An 18,562-nucleotide genomic window follows, 5' to 3' on the forward strand; every position below is an offset into this window, starting at 1 on the left:
ACAACTTTGATGTCTTCATCAAGTTCCTCTTTAAATCCCGTGCTTTTTCAGGAATTCCCCGGGGTAGCCCCAGAGTGCCACAGCAAAATACTAGGCATCCGTTCAGTTGAGTCGGTCAGTTGTGTCCGACTCTTTGCGACCCCATGAATCGCAGCACGCCAGGCCTCCCTGTCCATCACCAACTCCCAGAGTTCACTCAAACTCAAGTCCATCGAGTTAGCGATGCCATCCAGCCATCTCATCCTCTGTCCTCCCCTTTTCCTCCTGCCCCCAATCCCTCCTAGCATCAAAGTCTTTTCCAATGAGTCAACTCTTTGCATGAGGTGGCCAAAGTACTGGAGTTTCAGCTTTAGCATCATTCCTTCCAAAGAAATCCCAGGGCTGATCTCCTTCAGAGTGGACTGGTTGGATCTCCTTGCAGTCCAAGGGACTCCCAGGAGTCTTCTCCAACACCACAGTTCAAAAGCACCAATTCTTCGGCACTCAGCCTTCTTCACAGTCCAACTCTCACATCCATACATGACCACAGGAAAAACCATAGCCTTGACTAGACGGACCTTCGTTGGCAAAGTAACGTCTCTGCTTTTGAATATGCTATCTAGGTTGGTCATAACTTTCCTTCCAAGGAGTAACCGTCTTTTAATTTCATGGCTGCAGTCACCATCTGCAGTGATTTTGGAGCCCAGAAAAATAAAGTCTGACACTGTTTCCACTGTTTCCCCATCTATTTCCCATGAAGTGATGGGACCACATGCCGTGATCTTCGTTTTCTGAATGGTGAGCTTTAAGCCAACTTTTTCACTCTCCACTTTCACTTTCATCAAGAGGCTTTTTAGTTCCTCTTCACTTTCTGCCATAAGGGTGGTGTCATCTGCATATCTGAGCTTATTGATATTTCTCCTGGCAGTCTTGATTCCAGCTTGTGTTTCTTCCAGTCCAGTGTTTCTCATGATGTACTCTGCATATAAGTTAAATAAGCAGGGTGACAATATACAGCCTTGACGTACTCCTTTGCCTATTTGGAACCAGTCTGTTGTTCCATGTCTAGTTCTAACTGTTGCTTCCTGACCTGCATACAGATTTCTCAAGAGGCAGGTCAGGTGGTCCGTATACACATACAAATAGTTAAAATAAAGATGAAAAAGAGAAAATAAAAGAGAAGTTAAAAAAAAGAGAAAAAGATGAAATAAGAAAATCTATCCAGGTGACAAATAAGTCAGGAGAGTTGTTAAATTATTTTTTAAAATTAGTTTTCCTACACTCTGAGAACAATAGGAAATCACCTGAAAATTCATCCAGTAATTCAGATTAAGAGGGTTACTACAGGGAGGTCTGGCGTGCTACAGTCCATGGGGTCACAGAGTCGGACACGACTGAGCAACTGAACTGAACAGGCTCAGTATCCCTTACAAAGGAAAGGCACTCTGGCCTTGACCCTGGGAAGAGGACTGCAGTGGGTGGAAAAGATATTTTTTTTTATCAGTTTGAGCTTGACTGGAAGGGAATTAGGAAGCCATCCTCCGAGACAAACTGGCAGGGGCCTGGAGAGCTGGTAGTGGCCAGGCCTGAGCCACAGCCCCCTGACCCTCGGCCTGACATCACATGGGCGGCATGCCTGCAGTGGCCAGGGGCCCCCGCCCTGGCTGACCACCACTGCCTGGGCAAGGCTGCTTGGAAACTCTCAGAGGAGGTGGTGGGGTGTTCGTTCTCCTCCTTAAACGTCTTTGCACAGCTTTTCCTCCCAAGTTTATGGAGGCTTCTCCTTGTTTCCAGACAAGTTGACAAATGACTCAGTCTACATGTGCCCAGAGCTGTCTGGGCCAGGCTGTGGACTCTGTAGCCCCTTTATAACAGACACTGTGACAGAGAGAATTTCAGCCAAAGATGCATCTGGTTCCATGGCTTCATAGCAAATAGATGGGGAAACAATGGAAACAGTGACAGACTCTTTTCTTGGGCTCCAAAATCACTGCAGATGGTGACTGCAGCCATGAAATTAAGATGCTTGCTCCTTAGAAGAAGCTCTATGACCAACCTAGACAGCTTATTAAAAAGCAGAAATTTGCCAACAAAGGTCCAGCTAATCAAAGCTGTGGTTTTTCCAATCGTCATGTATGGATGTGAGAACTGAATCATAAAGAAAGCTGAGCACTGAAGAACTGATGCTTTTGAACTGTGGTGTTGGAGAAGACTCTTGAGAGTCCCTTGGACTGCAAGGAGATCCAACCAGTCCCTCCTAAAGGAAATCAGTCCTGAATATTCATTGGAAGAACTGATGGTGAAGCAGAAACTCCAATGCTTTGGCCACCTGATGTGAAGAACTGACTCATTTGAAAAGACCCTAATGCTGGGAAAGATCGAGGGCAGGAGGAGAAGGGGACACAGAGGATGAGATGGTTGGATGGCATCACCGACTCCACAGACATGAGTTTGAGTAAACTCTTGGAGTTGGTGATGGACAGGGGAGCCTGGTGTGCTGCAGTCCATGGGGTCGCAGAGTCAGACACGACTGAGTGACTGAACTGACTGAAACAAATTGCAAGGCTGCCACTGGGCAAATGACAAGAGAGCTGAGGGTCTACCTGAGGACACATATAAGACACCTCCTTAGTACTGGGGGTCCTCTAGGGAGCTGGGGTTGTGTGAGAAATAGGGGCTGGTGCCAGAAAAACACGGGTGTCTGCTCTGATGTAAAATAGCACAGGGACTGAGAACATGAGCTTTGGTGCCAGGCAGACACTTCTCTGAGTTGGTGGTGTGGCTGTATGACCTTAAGCAAGTCACTTAACCTCTCTGATAATGTGTCCTCTTCTCTAAGATAAGTTAACAATACCCACTTCATAGAGTTGTTGAGAGGATTTAGTGGAAGTATCTGTCAACACCTTATTTAGCATACTATCTTGCATGGAAACGTTCCTTGATAAATGCTAGGAACTCTTAGAATTTATACACACACACTTTTGAGGTCTAAAAAAAAACCAGGTTGACCCAATGGAACAATTTGAGCTGTTGCATATCTTTTTCTAACCTACAATGGCAATCACATACACATTTGTATGCTTCCTATCGGATGGGTAAGAACTGAAGAAGTCACTGGGATGAGGGAAGAGTCAGCAGCGAATCTGGGGTCTGGAGTCCTGATGTGGTCATTTACTAGGTATGACTCACAGCAAGTTTCTGACCCTCAGTGGACTTCAGTTCAGTTCAGTTCAGTCGCTCAGTCGTGTCCGACTCTTTGCGACCCCATGAATCGCAGCACGCCAGGCCTCCCTGTCCATCACCAACTCCCTGAGAAAAATTAATTTCTGCCCTTCCTGCATTACAAAATTGTTTTTCAGGTCATGTGGGATTATCTATGTAAATGTACTCTGTAAACACAAAATTAATACTTATTAAGTCTTTAAGTCAGGATGTGCTGTGCTTAATTGCTCAGTTGTATCCGACTCTTTTCGACCCCATCAATGTCAACCTGCTTGTTATAATACAGTAGCATGAATAACAACTCTAAACCATTGTCTCTGATTTCTGTGAAAACTCAGGACTTTTGTCTGTAAGGATTCTAAGTTGACTTCATATTTCTCTACCACCACTGACCTTCAAGGTTCATAAGGTGTGAATGCAAATAACGGACAGTTTAAACTGTACTCTGTTTCTGCTAATGATCTCTTCTCGTCACCTGTAAACAGAAAGGAGAAGATTCTAGAACCTTAGCGCAGGCAGAGAGGGGAGTGGGCACTGGGGAAAGACGTCAGGGCATCTCTGGCTCCAATCTCGTGACGGCCTTGTGGAGTCGGCAGCTGAGCCCCCTTCCGGAGATGCAGAAAGAGACAGGAGAGGTGGGGGGACTTGCTGAGAGCAAGTTTGGGGCTCAGGAGCAGCAGGAGGTGCCACCTGAGCCCGGGTCCCTGCTTTGCCCTCTAGACCAGTGGTCAGTGCACACAGCGGATCCAGCCCGTCTGCTCCTCTCTCCAGACCTGGGCTCCTGGAGAGACGCTCTGCCCATGTGTGCTGCCTTTGCCAACCAGAGTCAGAGTGGAACCGAGCAAAGCTCTGTGGGGTCCCCAAGTACAAAGGCCCCTCCATGACACCTGCCTCTTGTTTGAAGATCTCAAGTCTCCTAGATTTCCCTGAGTCATTAGAGAGCAGGCTCAAGCAGCTAACAAGGGCTTCCCAGGTGGCGCCAGGGGTGAAGCACCTACCTGCCAACACAGGAAATGCAAAAGACACACGTTCAATGCCTGGGTTGGGAAGATCCCCTGGAGGATGGCATGGCAACCCACTCCGGTGTTCTTGCCTGGCGAGTCCCATGGACAGAGGAGCCTGGCAGGCTATGGTCCATAAGGTTGCAAAAAGCTGGACATGACTGAAGTGACTTAGTACACACGCAAGTGACTAATGATGAGGACAACTGAGTCACAGGCCTGTTGCACACCCCTGAGCTGTTTTACACATACTGTAACTGCCGCCGGAAGGAAAAAGCTGGCTGCATGATGACCAGACTACACCTGTGACACCTGCTGCTCCGTCTTGAACAGCACTGAGTCTGTGACCAGCAGAGCTCCAAGAACTGGCCTCAACAGAATGGGATTAACACTGTCGCTCGTGATCATCTATATTTTTGTGGGCATCAAAGTAATTGTAGCTTGCTCTGCTCATATACATAAGCAGGCCACTAAAATTGTCAGCAAAGAGATGCCACAGACCCATGTCAAAATCTTCCACTCTAAGACCCCAATACCCTTTCTCAGCACGAAAAAGTTACAGAAGATGCACCTTTGTCCCTAATCCTTTTGAAATGAAATAATATCTAACAGGGGGATTTGTAAGCAGCTTTTGCAGGAACCTGCCCTCAGCAGGAAACCCCCTTTCTTGTCATTTCAGCAAAGCTTCATTGTAGCTAACTTTCAACCAGGTGCCCCCAAGCTCTGCTCATCTCCAATCCAAGCACACTTTCCAGATCTTCTGATCACACAATACTTTGCCTAACTTGTTGGTTCTTTCCGAGATCGAAGAAGTAGAAATGAAGAATAAGTAATTAGCAGGTGGCCAGGTCTCTTGCCTAGCTTCTGTGAACAAGATGGTGTCTAAGGAAAATCAGAAGAAGTGGACAAGCCTGTACGTGGTGTGGGATGGTGACAAAGCTGACCCCCCATCTCAATGATTAACTGAGATCATGCCCCCCTTTTCCCCTTTAAAAACTGTCATGGCTGAGCAGAATCTTCAGAGTTGGTCTCGGGACATGAGTCCACCTTCTCCCCAGGTTGCTGGCTTTTCTGATTAAAGCATTTTCCCCTTCTACCAGCAACTGCCTCTCGCTGGGTTTTGATTTTTGAGCTGTGAGCCGCCAGACGGGAAGCAATGCCGGGAATCTGCACCAAGCCTTCCTGCTCGGGCCACACAAATAAGCCTTCGGGACTTTCCAGGACATTCTGTCTACTGGTTAGAAACGCATCTGCACTGTCATAGCTTGGTTCCCTCCATTACTGTAAAGACGTTTGCCTAAAAGTGGGCTTGATGGTGGTGACAGTGAGGGTTATCATTTATGGAATGTCTCTTATATGTCTGACATGGCCAAGGGCAATTTATATATGCGACTTCACATCCTCAGAATAAGGCAAATATTAGACTCTGTCTCAAAGACAGGGACATGAAATCTGCAGAAGTTAAACGACTTTCCCAAAGCAACACAGCAGGGGTGGACCTGGGTCTTTCAGGCCCATGCCCGTTTCAAGATGCCACACTGCTTCCAACTAATGTATTTAGAGGACAGCATTATCTTCCACATTACAGACAAAGACAAGATTTGGAGAGGTAAAAAAAGAAAACTTTTCTCGTCTCCTCCCTGAGTTCCAGGACACACGGTCCCCTCAACTCCTCCATCCCTTACTTCCTCCAAACCCTCTCCTCTGTGACTATTTTTCCTCTGTTCCAGAAGCAAGCCAAGCTCAGTTTTTTTTTACCCCCAGGAGATGACACCATGTCAGCGTCCCCTTGTGATGACTATTTATGGAGGAACCAGATGGGACACTTGGGAAATGCTCCGATTAGAAAGAGTCTTTCATTCCAGCCTGCTTCTGTTTCCTTTACTGCCTTGCCACCAGGCCCCAGACACACATGGGGGTGTGTGTTCTGTGCAGTTCTTTGTATGTTAAGTTGCTGTATGTCTACACTGGCATCTGATCACACAGGCTGATGCTTTTGAAGTAAAGGAAAAAATTCATGAACAGATCAGAGCCCTGGCTTGAGAAACTTGATTGCTGTGTCCTGTGTCGAGCCCAGACAGCCATCTCCTCCTTTGTAGTCCTGAGGCTCTTCCTGCCATGGAGTGCTGGGCTGTTAGAGGGGGGCATTGCAGGGGGCAGGGCCACTCCCCCGAGGTGCTGGGCTGCGTGGAAGGGGAGGTGAGGGGGAGGAGTGGGTTTGGGGTCTGTGTTCGCTGGGGCCCGGGTCAGAGCCGGAGGCTGGACAGACTTCACCCGGTCTCTCTGATGGTCCCTCAGGAAGGCCGTGCTCACTGGGAGCAGCCTTCACAGAAGCTTGATCCTCGGAGCAGGGGTGGAGTCAAGTGCACATTTTGTAAGATCCTGTCGATCCTGGGGCCGCGGGTGCCCAGTGCCTCCCGTGTGCTCTCCTGTTTACCCCTGGGGATGCAGAGCTCAGGCCCAGGGAGACGGGTCACCTTGTCTGCTGTTGCTGACCAGAGGCAAAATCGGTCCTCAGCCCTTCAGTTCTAACTGCACACAGGGCCCCAAGGGCACCGGTGCCTCCCAGACACACCCAGGCTGCACTCCCAGCCACACCATCGCATCCTGGCAGTGCCCACCTCGTCCCAATCTGCTGACCGTGTACCAGCACCCTGCCCTGTCTTCCAAGCCCCCAGGTCTGCACACTGATGACGTGTGGTCACCGGTGTCTCCAATATCACGTCGGCACCACAGCAGCGGTTTGCCTGCACCATCCTTGCTTTTCCAGAATTCCCTCCCACTGCTTCCCTGTGGGGTCCCCTCAGGCAGGACAAGCTCCCCAAGCCCACCCTGCAAAGCCTCCCCTGGACCCTGGCCGGCACCTATGCAAACCGGTCACCTCCTGGAGTCCCAGCTAGATCCCTCCCTCTCTCTGACATCCTGGCCAGACACTGTGGCTGTCAGTAACCCTCCCCTTTCTAGCGCTTTCGGCCAATTACATACATTCTGACGCCAGTGGTGGAATTTAGAAAGAAAAAGACAGAAAGACATTTTCAAGAGGCTTTAGAAAATAATTTCTTTTTTCTAACTCCTGACACAGTCTCCAAAGTCATTCAAAAAATTTTAATGTTGCAACTCTTCTCTCATAAGTAAAATAGTAGGCTCAATTGTAAACTCAGATCAGAACTACGTATTGGTCATTTTTTAATGGCCACAGGCTGTCAAATGTATTGAGATGCTACCAAAATATGACTAATTCAGCAGTGATTCTGGAAAGCTGTGTGTCTGCTATATTTGCACAGTGAGGCACCATTTACTTAGAAGTGAAGGTTTTCTCAGGTTTTAAAAGGAACAATTACATCCGTATGATGAGCACCCTCTTTTTACCCTCCAGTAATGGCCCTGCAAGACGGCTTTGAAGGGAAAACACTGATCTTCTACGCCCTCACTCCTTTTCGAAAGGGTAGGATGATGCAGAAGTCAAGGACCAGGGACTAGATCAGTGTTAAAAAGAACCTCTGTTCCACAAAGATGGCATGTGATCAGTTAAGACTCAGGGAGGAGAAGTCTAGAATCTAGTGAGGCCGGGTAATACTGGGGATGCCTACTTATCCAGAACAGATTCCCTGCCTCTGTTTCGGGATTTCCCAGCTTCTGCTATACTTCTTGATGAGAGCTTCCGGCTGAAGGAATGCCCCCACCCTCACTGGAGACAGGCCTCGGCTCTGGCTTGGAGAGAGCGATGACAGGAAGAGGCCATGTACTGGGCCACTGCGCTCGCCGCACTCCTTACCAGGAGCACGGATGTGAGGGTTTAACTCCTGCATGTAAAAATTTTAAATGATTTATATTTTTAGATTTTTACCTTCAGAACATTGCTGAACCTATTTTACTGTAGGGTGTTACTAAATAAATACCGTGTTAGGACCACGGAGGAGAACTTGAATCCTGATGCTTTAAGGTAATAAGACAGATGGATTGAACAACTGCTGTGTCTAACATCAGTGGCACCTACGTCAATGCCAGGAAGTGGCGTAAGTTCCCTGTTTTAACAAATGCTACTGCACATCTGTCTCCTGCGTGCCAGGGACCACAGAGGTAAGTCTGCACCGACCATGCCCACAGTAGCTTAGACCCAGTGGGGCACGAGCTACACAAGCAAGTAAGCAGCCTTAGAGGCAGAGAAGCCGAACGGCCCCAGGGCTCAAGAGAAGGGACTTCAAAGCAGGCAGATCAGTGGAAGATGGCCTTTATGGACTGAATGCTTGCGTCTCTCCCAGATTCACGTGGGAACCTAGGCCCAGTGGCATGGTGTTTGCAGGTGGGGCATTTGGGAGGTAATCAGGTCATGAGGGTGGAGCCCCTTTGGTGGGATTAGTGTTCTCACGAGAAGAGGTCAGAGGGCAGCTCACACTCTTCCTGCCACATGAGGACATACCCAGGAAGCGGGCTCTCTCCAGACACCAAGCTGGCCGCACCTTGAGCTTGTTTCCCAGCCTCCAGAGCTCTGAGAAATACATATCTATTGTTGATAAGCCACTCAGCTTATAGCATTTGGTGACAGAAGCCTGAGTGGAGATGAATGGGATGTTACTACAACAAATACCTGAAAATGTGGAAGCAGCTTTGAGGCTGGGCAATAAAGGAACTTTTAAAGGCGATTCTGGTAAGAGTTCAAAAGGGAAAGGAGGCCTGTAGAGAGAGCTTCCATCTCCTCTGTTGTTGCTGTCCAGTCACTAAGTCGTGTCCGAGTCCGCGACCCCATGAACTGCAGCACACCAGGCCTCCCTGTCCATCACTATCTCCCGGAGTTGGGAGATATTGCTCAAACTCGTGTCCATTGAGTCGGTGATGCCATCCAACAATCTCATCCTCTGTTGCCCCCTTCTCCTCCTGTATGTGCTTCTGAATATGCTGTCTAGGTTTGTCATAGATTTTCTCCCAAGGAGCAAATGTCTTTTAATTTCATTACCATCATTGTCCACAGTGATTTTGGAGCCCAAGAAAATGAAATCTACCTCCATTTCCGTGTTTTCCCCTTCTATTTGCCATGAAGTGATGGACCAGATGCCATAAAGTGTTTTGAATGTTGAGTTTTAAGCCAGCTTTTTCACTCTCCTCTTTCACACTTATTAAGAGGCTCTTTAGTTCCTCTTCACTTTCTGCCATTAGAGTGGTATCATCTGCATATCTGAGGTTATTGGTATTTCTGCCCACAATCTTGATTCCAGCTTGAGCTTGCATTTCTCATGATGTACTCTGCATATAAGCTAAATAAGCAGGGTAACAGTACATAGGCTTGACGTACTCCTTTCCCAATTTGGAACCAGTCCGTTGTTCCACATCCATCTCCTTAGAGGTTACATAAATAATCATATGTATGTCAGCAGAAATATGGACGGAACAGGCCATTCTGGCAAGGTCTCAGACACAAATGGAAAGAGTTATTGGACAATAGAGAAAAGGCAATCCTTGTTACAAGTCGACAAAGAAGTTGGTTGAATTGTGTTATTGCCCTAGTGTTTTGTGGGAAGTAGGACATGTGAGTGATGATATTGGGTGTTTAGCTGAGGAGGTTCCTAAGTGAATTGTTGTAGGAGCAACTTGGCTCCTTCTGACTTTTTATAGTAAAATGTGAGTAAGAAGAGAAAAATGGTTTGAAGATAGAATTACTAAGCAAAAAGGAACTAGAACTTGAAGATTAACAGTGCCAACAGTATTCTGGAATCTACCTATTATAACCTATCAAATTTCATTAAATTTCTGCAAGTGTGAAGAGAGGTAGTGCAATGCTAGGAACAAGGAGTTCTAAGCAAAGGTCGATACTCTGTTGTCCTGAAGATTTCAAGGGCATTTATGACAGCAATCAAACATCTTAACAGCTGACAGACAGCTGGATGGATGCTTATGGGATAGAAGAGCAAACTATTTTTTTTTTAAGCTTTTATGGGCTGCTGCTCCACACAGCTTGTGAGTCCCCAGTTCCCTGATCCAGGATCAAACCCAGGCCTGGACCCTACCCACTGGACCACCAGGGAATCCCCCAGTTTCCTATTTTAATAAATATTTTATAAACAAAGAAAAGAAAAAATCTCATATTACAAAAAAAAAAAAAAAGAGAGAGAGAGAGAGAGTGTTTGGAAGGGAACCCAGGATGTGGCCAGGCAGTTGTTTGGTAAATGGATTAGGGTGGATTAGTATGAGTGTGAACTGCAGGTAGTAAGGAGCATCACAGTGAACCCGAACAGACGTTTCCCCAGAAAGGACACACAGATGCCCGACAGGTTCATGGAAAGATATTCCACATCACCAGTCATCGGAGAAACGCAAATCAGAACCGCAGTGAGACACCACCTCACACCTGTCGGAGTAGTTAGCCTCAAAAAGTCTACAAATAACAAACGTTGGCAAGGATGCGGACAAAACAGGGAGCCCTGGTGCACAGTTGGTGGGAACGTGAATTGGTGCAGCCGCTATGGAAAACAGTCTGGAGATTTCTCAAACGTTAAAACCAGAACTATTACATAAGCCTGTAAATCCACTTTGGAGTACATATGCAAGGGAAAGGAAAACACTCATCTGAAAAGATACATGCACCCCAATGTTCATAACAGCATTATTTACAGTGATGGAGATATGGAAGCAACCTAAGAGTCCACTGACAGATGAAGGGATAAAGAAGAGTGGTGTATACATGTACACACACACACACACAATGGACTGGTACTCAGCCATAAAAAAGAATGAAAATTTTTCATTTCCAACCACATGGATAGACCTAGAGAGCATTATGCTTAGTGAAAGAAATCAGAGGAAGACATTACCGTGTGTGGAATCTAAAAAATAGAACAAATGGATGTATGTAACAAAAGAGAAACAGACTCACAGACTTCCAGAACAAACTAGTGGTTACCAGTGGGAGGAGATAAGGGACTAAGAGACACCAACTACCGAATGTAAAATAGCTAAGATAAGGGCCAGCAAGGAGCCGGGTGTGGAGGGCACACAGCCCTGCCAAGCGGGCAGGTGTGGATGGTGCCGGCCGGCAGGTCTGCTTTGCCTTCGCCCGGAGGACCATGCAGAATCACAGCCTCGACTGGGTACGAGTGGATTTGCTTCTCAGGCACGCTGTCTGCCTTTCAGGAGGAGTTCTTGCAACAGCAGAAAAAAGGCCTGATTTATCTTGAGAGGACACATCAAGAGCAAGAAGAGTGAGGGGTAGAGGGCAGAAAGAAGCAGTTAAAAGTGCAACTGTTTGGAAACAGAATGCTTTTCATTCTGCCGGTGCAGCTGCTCAAATAATGGAAAATGACTGTTTATTCCATTTAACACACTTAGGCATTAAGGCCCTTTCAAAACTTTGCTTCACTTATCTCCCTCTGGTCGTCAGAGGAGAGGAAAAGGTCCCTGCATAAGAAGCAACTTGGAAGACGCCAGGAAGGCCTAACTGGCCTGAAAGTTACACTTGTCAGAGTGACAAAGACTCCAGAGATGTGTCCACATGGATTCATTTCTCTGGGTTAATCATCGCCTTGGGGCGGGGGGTGAGGGTGGCTCTCCGTTAAAACACGAATCACTCTGGGAGGAACAAACCCACCATCCCCTGGTGTCTCAGGCACAAGAGGCTTTCTTAAGCTCCATCCGTAGGACAGTCCATGGGTACCAGCTGGGCGCGGGGGGACAAGCTCTCTGCCAGGGAGCTCCGGGCAGGCCAAGGACACGGGCAGCTGAGAAAGACAGAGGTTTCATGAGCTCAGTGTTTCCAGCTGCGGTTGGAGGCTCTTCCCTTAGTCACTTGCTTCTTTTAAAACAGTGAAAATGATGTATAAAAAAAAAGACGTTTCATCCTTTCCAGCTCTTTGTTATTACAAATATTTGCTTCTAAAGAAACACGTTCGCATGTGTTCACTCACGTGACTACGCTTTTTGTTTGTTTTTCATTTAGTGAGAGGAAAAAAAAAACATTTAAGACTAAACTGTTCCAGCCAAGGGGAAAATTGGGAACAGCAGCTGCTGTGAGAAGGACGTGCGCACCGGACAGGAAGGAGCTTCCCTCCATCGGAGACTGTCCTCTGTCTTCCACGTCAGCAGAGGACTGTCTGGGAGCCGCCGCGGTGCTGGCAGGGCCCTGTTGGGCGAGGAGCATCCTGAGTTGTGATGGAAGTAGCTCCTGGGGGGCCGAGGGTTTCCAGCCCAGGGAGCCACTCCACTGCAACAGCCCCCACCGCCCTGACGAGGGATCCTGGGCGAGCCCCTGGGTTTTGTGATCCTGGTTCTCTCATCTGTAAAATGATGACGGAAGTGATGTCTCAGTTGCAGAACAGAAGCGAGGACTAAGCGAGATGCTGTGTCGGGAAGCCGTGTGGAAGGTGGATCTTGCTGGGGACCGAGGTGTAGACGGCTCCACTCGAGGTTACAGAATATCCCTGGCAGCTGCCTGCCCCGCGTGAGTCTCACACCACCCTTAACGCGGAAGAGGAGAGCCAGAAACGGTGTTTGCCATCAGCAAAACACACCCCCCCGAAACCCTGAGGCCAGCGGTATGCAGCTTGAGGACTGTGTGGGCTCAGTGCAAAGATGAGCCGCAGGGGGCTGGGCTCCCTGGTGAGGCAGCAGAGGCGGCTGACCTTGCAGGGCATCGCATGCCCATTGGGGAGCTTGGGTTTTTATTCCCTAGCACAACGTTTTATCTATTGTGTTCAGTGCAATGTTAACAAACCCATGGTTTAAAGTTTCGATCGTCCAGCTAGTTCAAAATGAAAGAGGAAATCCTGTTTCTTTGCTGCGGGACTTGTCAGAGCCTTTACTATGTGAGGGCTTCCCTCTTAGCTCAGTCGGTAAAGAATCGGCCTGCAGTGCCAGAGATCCGGGTTCGATCCCTGGGTCGGGGAAGATCCCCTGGAGAAAGAAATGGCAACCCCCTCCAGTGTTCTTGCTTGGAAAATCTCATGGACAGAGGAGCCTGGTGGGCTGCAGTCCAGGGGATCACAAAGAGTCGGACACAACTGAACGACTAACACTTACTATGCTAAGGTGCTCCGTGAATCTTCAATAAGGGCTGGCACTCTGCCGTATCTCTTCATTCTCTGACCCTGCCCTCCCTGGAAAGTCCGCCGCTCCAGGGTTTCCATTTTCTAGCTCCACACGTTGGGAGATGCGGCCACCTCTGGGAAGCTGGCGCTGGGTTTTCTGCTTGTCTGTGCTTGTAATCGTTACTGTGCTTTGCCAGCTTTTCCTGGCCCTCTGTTTGCTCAGACTTCCGTCCAAACTTTCCCTTCTCGTGGGCCCTGGTTCTTAGTGAACGAGCGTACAGAAAGGACGAGGTCAGGCTGGGCCGGCCCTCAGCTGTGTCCTGACACATCCATGCCTGCAGACTCTTTCCTAGTTAGTCCCAGGGAGGTCGTTCCTCTTTCCTCTCAGAGCTCAGTTGGTGGAGGATCCACCTAAATAAAACACAGGAGACCCCGGTCCAATTCCTGGGTTGGGAAGATCCCACTCTGGTATTTTTAGGCTTCCCTTGTGGCTCAGTTGGTCAAGAATCTGCCTGCAATGCGGGAGACCTGGGTTTGATCCCTGGGTTGGGAAGACCCCCTGGAGAAGGAAACGGCTCACCCACTCCAGTATTCTGGCCTGGAGAATTCCAAGGACTTTAGCCCATGGGGTCGAAAAGAGTCAGACATGATTGAGTGACTTTCACATTCCTTTCCTAGGGCGGGGGCAACACGGCGGTCTAAGGAGAGGAAAGAACTGTCGCAAGACGGAAGTTGCCCATCCCAGGTCCTGGAGTCAGAGGAGGCAGAGGTCTGGCTCAAACCCGCTGCCCTCCAGACGCCCCAGAAGGTGGCCCTAGGCCCAGTGCCTGGCAGAGGCCTGTCCTCGTACAGTGTTTAGACCCGCACAGAGTCACCCAGTCTCCAGTCGTGAGTATCTGTTGGCAGAGATGGGCCATGTTTCTTTTACTAGAACTCCTCTGTTCCCTTTCTCTTCACTACGGGTCCTTCACAGAAACCACTCCGGTCCTAGAACTATCAGGGATTCATATAAGGCTTTCTGTCCTAATTTATTCAGCTGCCTTTCTCAAGAGCCCCATCACTTTTGCTCTTTCTCCAGCACTTTCTCTGCTTTGCACCGTGCTGGGAATGCCGGGGAGGTGAAAAGAGAGAGGAGCGGCCCTTCTCACCCTCGAGGTGGGCTCCTGACGCCCCCCTTGGGCAGGCCACAAGCTCTGCTGTTGGCACCTCGTCCAACGGCACCTTGTTCTACGTGGCACCTCAGCCACGTAGAACCGCACCCTCCTGCTGCATTGGCTTCACTGAACATTTTTGGATTTAGAGACAACTCAGGAATAAAATAGCCATCGAAAGCCCTTGGCCAGAGGCGGCCTCTTGGCTTTGACTCAGCTCAGCGATACCTTTCCTCTCCACTGCTCATTTCTCTAATATTTAGAGTAACGCTGTTCCTGGCTCCTTTCTTTTTCCAGGTACTTTGGGTAGAATTAGTTTCTGTTCATTTGTTTTTAAATACATCTGTAAAATCTGTATGGCTGTTTTTTTACGTTTTCAAAACTCATAGCTGCTTTAATCACTTTTTCCGGGCACTATTTCGATCTAGATACTTTGAAGGAACTGGACTGTAGAGCTGGTACACACATGTCCTGAATAAGAGCCCTTTTTTTCCAAGTTTAAAGCGATCTGATTTGGAAGGAGTGAGAGGTTGTCTGTGTTTAAAAATAGCCAGCCAAATATGGGAAGCTTTTTCCAATTACTGTGGAAAGATACTTTCAGGCACCATTAGCCCCCAGACCACAAACTACATATGTTTTACAGCTTGTGGGCATAAATATATTCTGAGATAATTTGGGACAGTTGTTCAAAGACTAATCATTTGAACATGACAAATCCATGGCTGAACTATTTGATCAAGCCAAATATTGTTAATTATTAATGATGAATATAGTTTATTACTATATATGTTAGTTCAACCATATATTTGCATAGTCCATTTACATTTTAAAAGAATATGTGTGTAAATATGATTGTTCAGTCTCTAAGTCATGTCCGACTCTTTGCAACCCCACAGACTGCAGCACACTAGGCTTCCCTGTCCTTCCTTATCTCCCAGAGCTTGTTCAAACTCAAGTCCATTGAGTCAGTGATGCCATCCAACCATCTCATCCTCTGTCACCCTCTTCTCCTTGTGTCTTCAGTCTTTCCCAGCATCAGGGTCTTTTCCAATGAGTTGGCTGTTCACATCAGATGGCCTAAGTATTGGAGCTTTAACACCAGTCCTTCCAATGAATACTCGGGATTGATTTCCTTTAGGGTTGACTGGTTTGAGCTCCTTGCAGTTCAAGGGACTCTCAAGAGTCTTCTCCAGCACCAGAAAATTCTTCAGCACTCGCCTTCCTTGGGCTTCCCAGGTGATGCTAGTGGTAAAGAACCCACCTGCCAATGCAGGAGACACAAGAGACATAGGTTCTATCCCTGGGTCGGGAAGATACCTTGGAGGAGGAAATGGCAACCCACTCCAGTATTCTTCCCTGGGGAATTCCATGGACAGAGAAGCCTGGTGGTCACAAAGAGTCGGACACGACTAAAGCAACTTAGCACATACACACAGCCCTTTTTATGGTCCAGCTCTCACATCTGTACATGACTACTGGAAAACCACAGCTTTGACTATATGGATCTTTGTCGGCAAAGTGATGTCTCTGCTTTTTAATACACTGTCTAGGTTTGTTATAGCTTTTCTTCCAAGGAGCAAGTGTCTTTTAATTTCGTGGCTGCTGTCACCATCTGCAAAGATTTTGGAGCCCAAGAAAATAAAATCTGTCACTGTTACTTACCACTTTGTCCCCATCTGTTTGTCATGAAGTGATATGTGTGTGTGTATACATATATGTATACTTATGTATATATATATAAAGAATAAGCTTCCCAATGGCTTAGATGGGAAAGAATCTACCTGCAATCCAGGAGCCCCAGGTTAGATCCCTGGGTTAGGAAGATCCCCTGGAGAAGGGAATGGCTACCTACTCCAGTATTCTTACCTAGGAAATCCCACCGATAGAGGAGCTTGGCAGGCTACAACTCACAGGGTTGCAAAGAGTTGGACACAACTGAGCAGCTAACAGTTTCAGTCTCATTCAAATAGTATCAGTTCAGTTCAGTCGCTTAGTCGTGTCCGACTTTTTGCGACCCCATGAATCGCAGCACGCCAGGCCTCCCTGTCCATCACCAACTCCCAGAGTTCACTCAGACTCACGCCCATCGAGTCAGTGATGCCATCCAGCCATCTCATCCTCTGTCCTCCCCTTCTCCTCCTGCCCCCAATCCCTCCCAGCATCAGAGTCTTTTCCAATGAGTCAACTCTTCCCATGAGGTGGCCAAAGTACTAGAGTTTCAGCTTTAGCATCATTCCTTCCAAAGAAACCCCAGGGCTGATCTCCTTTAGAATGGACTGGTTGGATCTCCTTGCAGTCCAAAGGACTCTCAAGAGTCTTCTCCAACACCACAGTTCAAAAGCACCAATTCTTCAGCGCTCAGCTTTCTTCACAGTCCAACTCTTACATCCATACATGACCACAGGAAAAACCATAGCCTTGACTAGATGGACCTTTGTTGGCAAAGTAATGTCTCTGCTTTTCAATATGCTATCTGGGTTGGTCATAACTTTTCTTCCAAGGAGTAAGCATCTTTTAATAAATAGACAACATATAACATATGCATATGTATTTACATCTTTATCTGCTGGATTACTTTTCCTTCCCAGCAGCTCTCCTGCAGTCCCTTTCTAATTTAACCCACCCCTTGTACTGCTGCTAGGGATCCTTGCCCATGGCCCATGCATGAAGCTGTGACAGAGAGGGATTCATGGCATCTGTAAACGGTGATTAGAATGGTAGAGTATGAGGTGACTCTAAGCAGGAAGGGAGAGATTTATGAGGCTATTCATGGACAGGGAGGAAGTGGGGGTCAGTGACGTGTGAGACCTGAGGAGACGGGAAGCCCTCTGGGAGGGACACTTGAACAGCACAACTTTAAGGACGTGGATGGCCTGGGGGCTGAAGGCCAGCCCCTGGGCTTTTGAGGGGGTGCAGCGTCTGGGGTGCAGCTGTCGGAGGGTGGGGCAGCTGCAGGAGAAAAAAGAAAAGATCATTTGAGACATGACCGTGAAGAAAATGAGGTGCAGGGAACCTCGACAGCCTCCCAGGGGATATCAAAGCCACAGCGAGGATGGAGTTTGGAGTGGAAGGAAGCCGGAGAACCAGTGAAAGCAAGCCCAGGCCTGAGAGATGATGAGAACGGGGGAGAGGCTGGGGACAGCGGGAAGCGTGTCCACATCGCATGAACGGCGGGGCAAAGGTCAGGCCGGAAAATGGGCACAGCTGTGCAGAGGTGGCAAACCTGGGCAAGGCTCACCCCTGCCCCCCAGCAGCCCTGATTAGGAGGGATTCGGAGGAAAAGCAGACCTTGGGTGCCGGGGGCGAGGTGTCTCAAAGAACCTCCCCGTCTCGGGAGAGGGCGTGAGCAGATGGCAGACTCGGTCTTGCAGGGCCTCTCGAGACAGCTGTGGGTGACGCTCACGGGAAGGGGGACGGGACATGACATGGGCCCACGCACACGGGCTGCGCACACGGGCACAGCCACAAGCTGCTGGCCGCTGCGAGGATGGGCTTCAGACCTGACAGCCCGAGGCCCCAGGGGCCCCAGCGCATGCTGGCTGCCCTGGGTCCTCCACCTCCGCCAGCCGCCCCCAGCGCCCCCACAAGAGAGGCCCTTCTTCAGTCCCATCTGTCTTCAACACTTGACACAAAAGCCGCCGTTTCTGCAGAATCCCGCAAGACGCTTTGGATCAGAAACAGCCGCTCCGGCTTCTGGATTTATGTCCGGGGAACAAGATGCAGAATTCGAAATGGAGTGTTTCAAAACAATTTCCCCTGCTCAGCAGAAAAGCATTTTTTTTCCTGTGCATTTCTGAGTAGACATCTTCAAGGGGACCCTGCGTTTCTAAGGGCCACCACACTTCCCTTCCAGGGAAGGAAATGTGTTTTGTGTTGCCCAGGATGGAGGTTCCAGGCTGTGGGAGCACTAGACCCCCTTGAGGCTTTGGTGAAGGAGAGCTGAGGATTTGTGAGGGTAACAGTGGGAGTGGGCCGTAGGGGGAACCTGGGGAAAGGATGGGGGTCCACTCAGAGAGCTCAGACCCCTGCGCCCACCCTGCGGCCTGGAGCTGCTGTCAGAGAACACAGGGATTAGGGCGGGCAGGGGCTGACTATGGCCCTCCTGAGGGGCATCGCCCGTCTGGACCGGAGCTGGTACCTGTCCAACAGGAATGCAGGCGTCCGAGGTCCCCAGGAGGGGCCTGGCACGTGTGTG

The 18,562-nt window shown here is 48.7% G+C and overlaps 1 long non-coding RNA gene across 1 annotated transcript; it reads left to right on the plus strand.

Moving 5' to 3' along the window:
- Positions 1-12,199: 12,199 nt before the first annotated feature.
- On the plus strand, positions 12,200-15,902 carry LOC138985933 (uncharacterized). Its single transcript, XR_011462860.1, has 3 exons — positions 12,200-12,724; positions 13,895-14,104; positions 14,295-15,902. It is a non-coding gene; the product is annotated as an uncharacterized lncRNA (long non-coding RNA).
- Positions 15,903-18,562: the final 2,660 nt, after the last annotated feature.

The sequence above is a fragment of the Bos mutus genome, chromosome 27 (assembly GCF_027580195.1).
Source record: "Bos mutus isolate GX-2022 chromosome 27, NWIPB_WYAK_1.1, whole genome shotgun sequence".
In the NCBI taxonomy this organism is placed as follows: Eukaryota; Metazoa; Chordata; class Mammalia; order Artiodactyla; family Bovidae; genus Bos; species Bos mutus.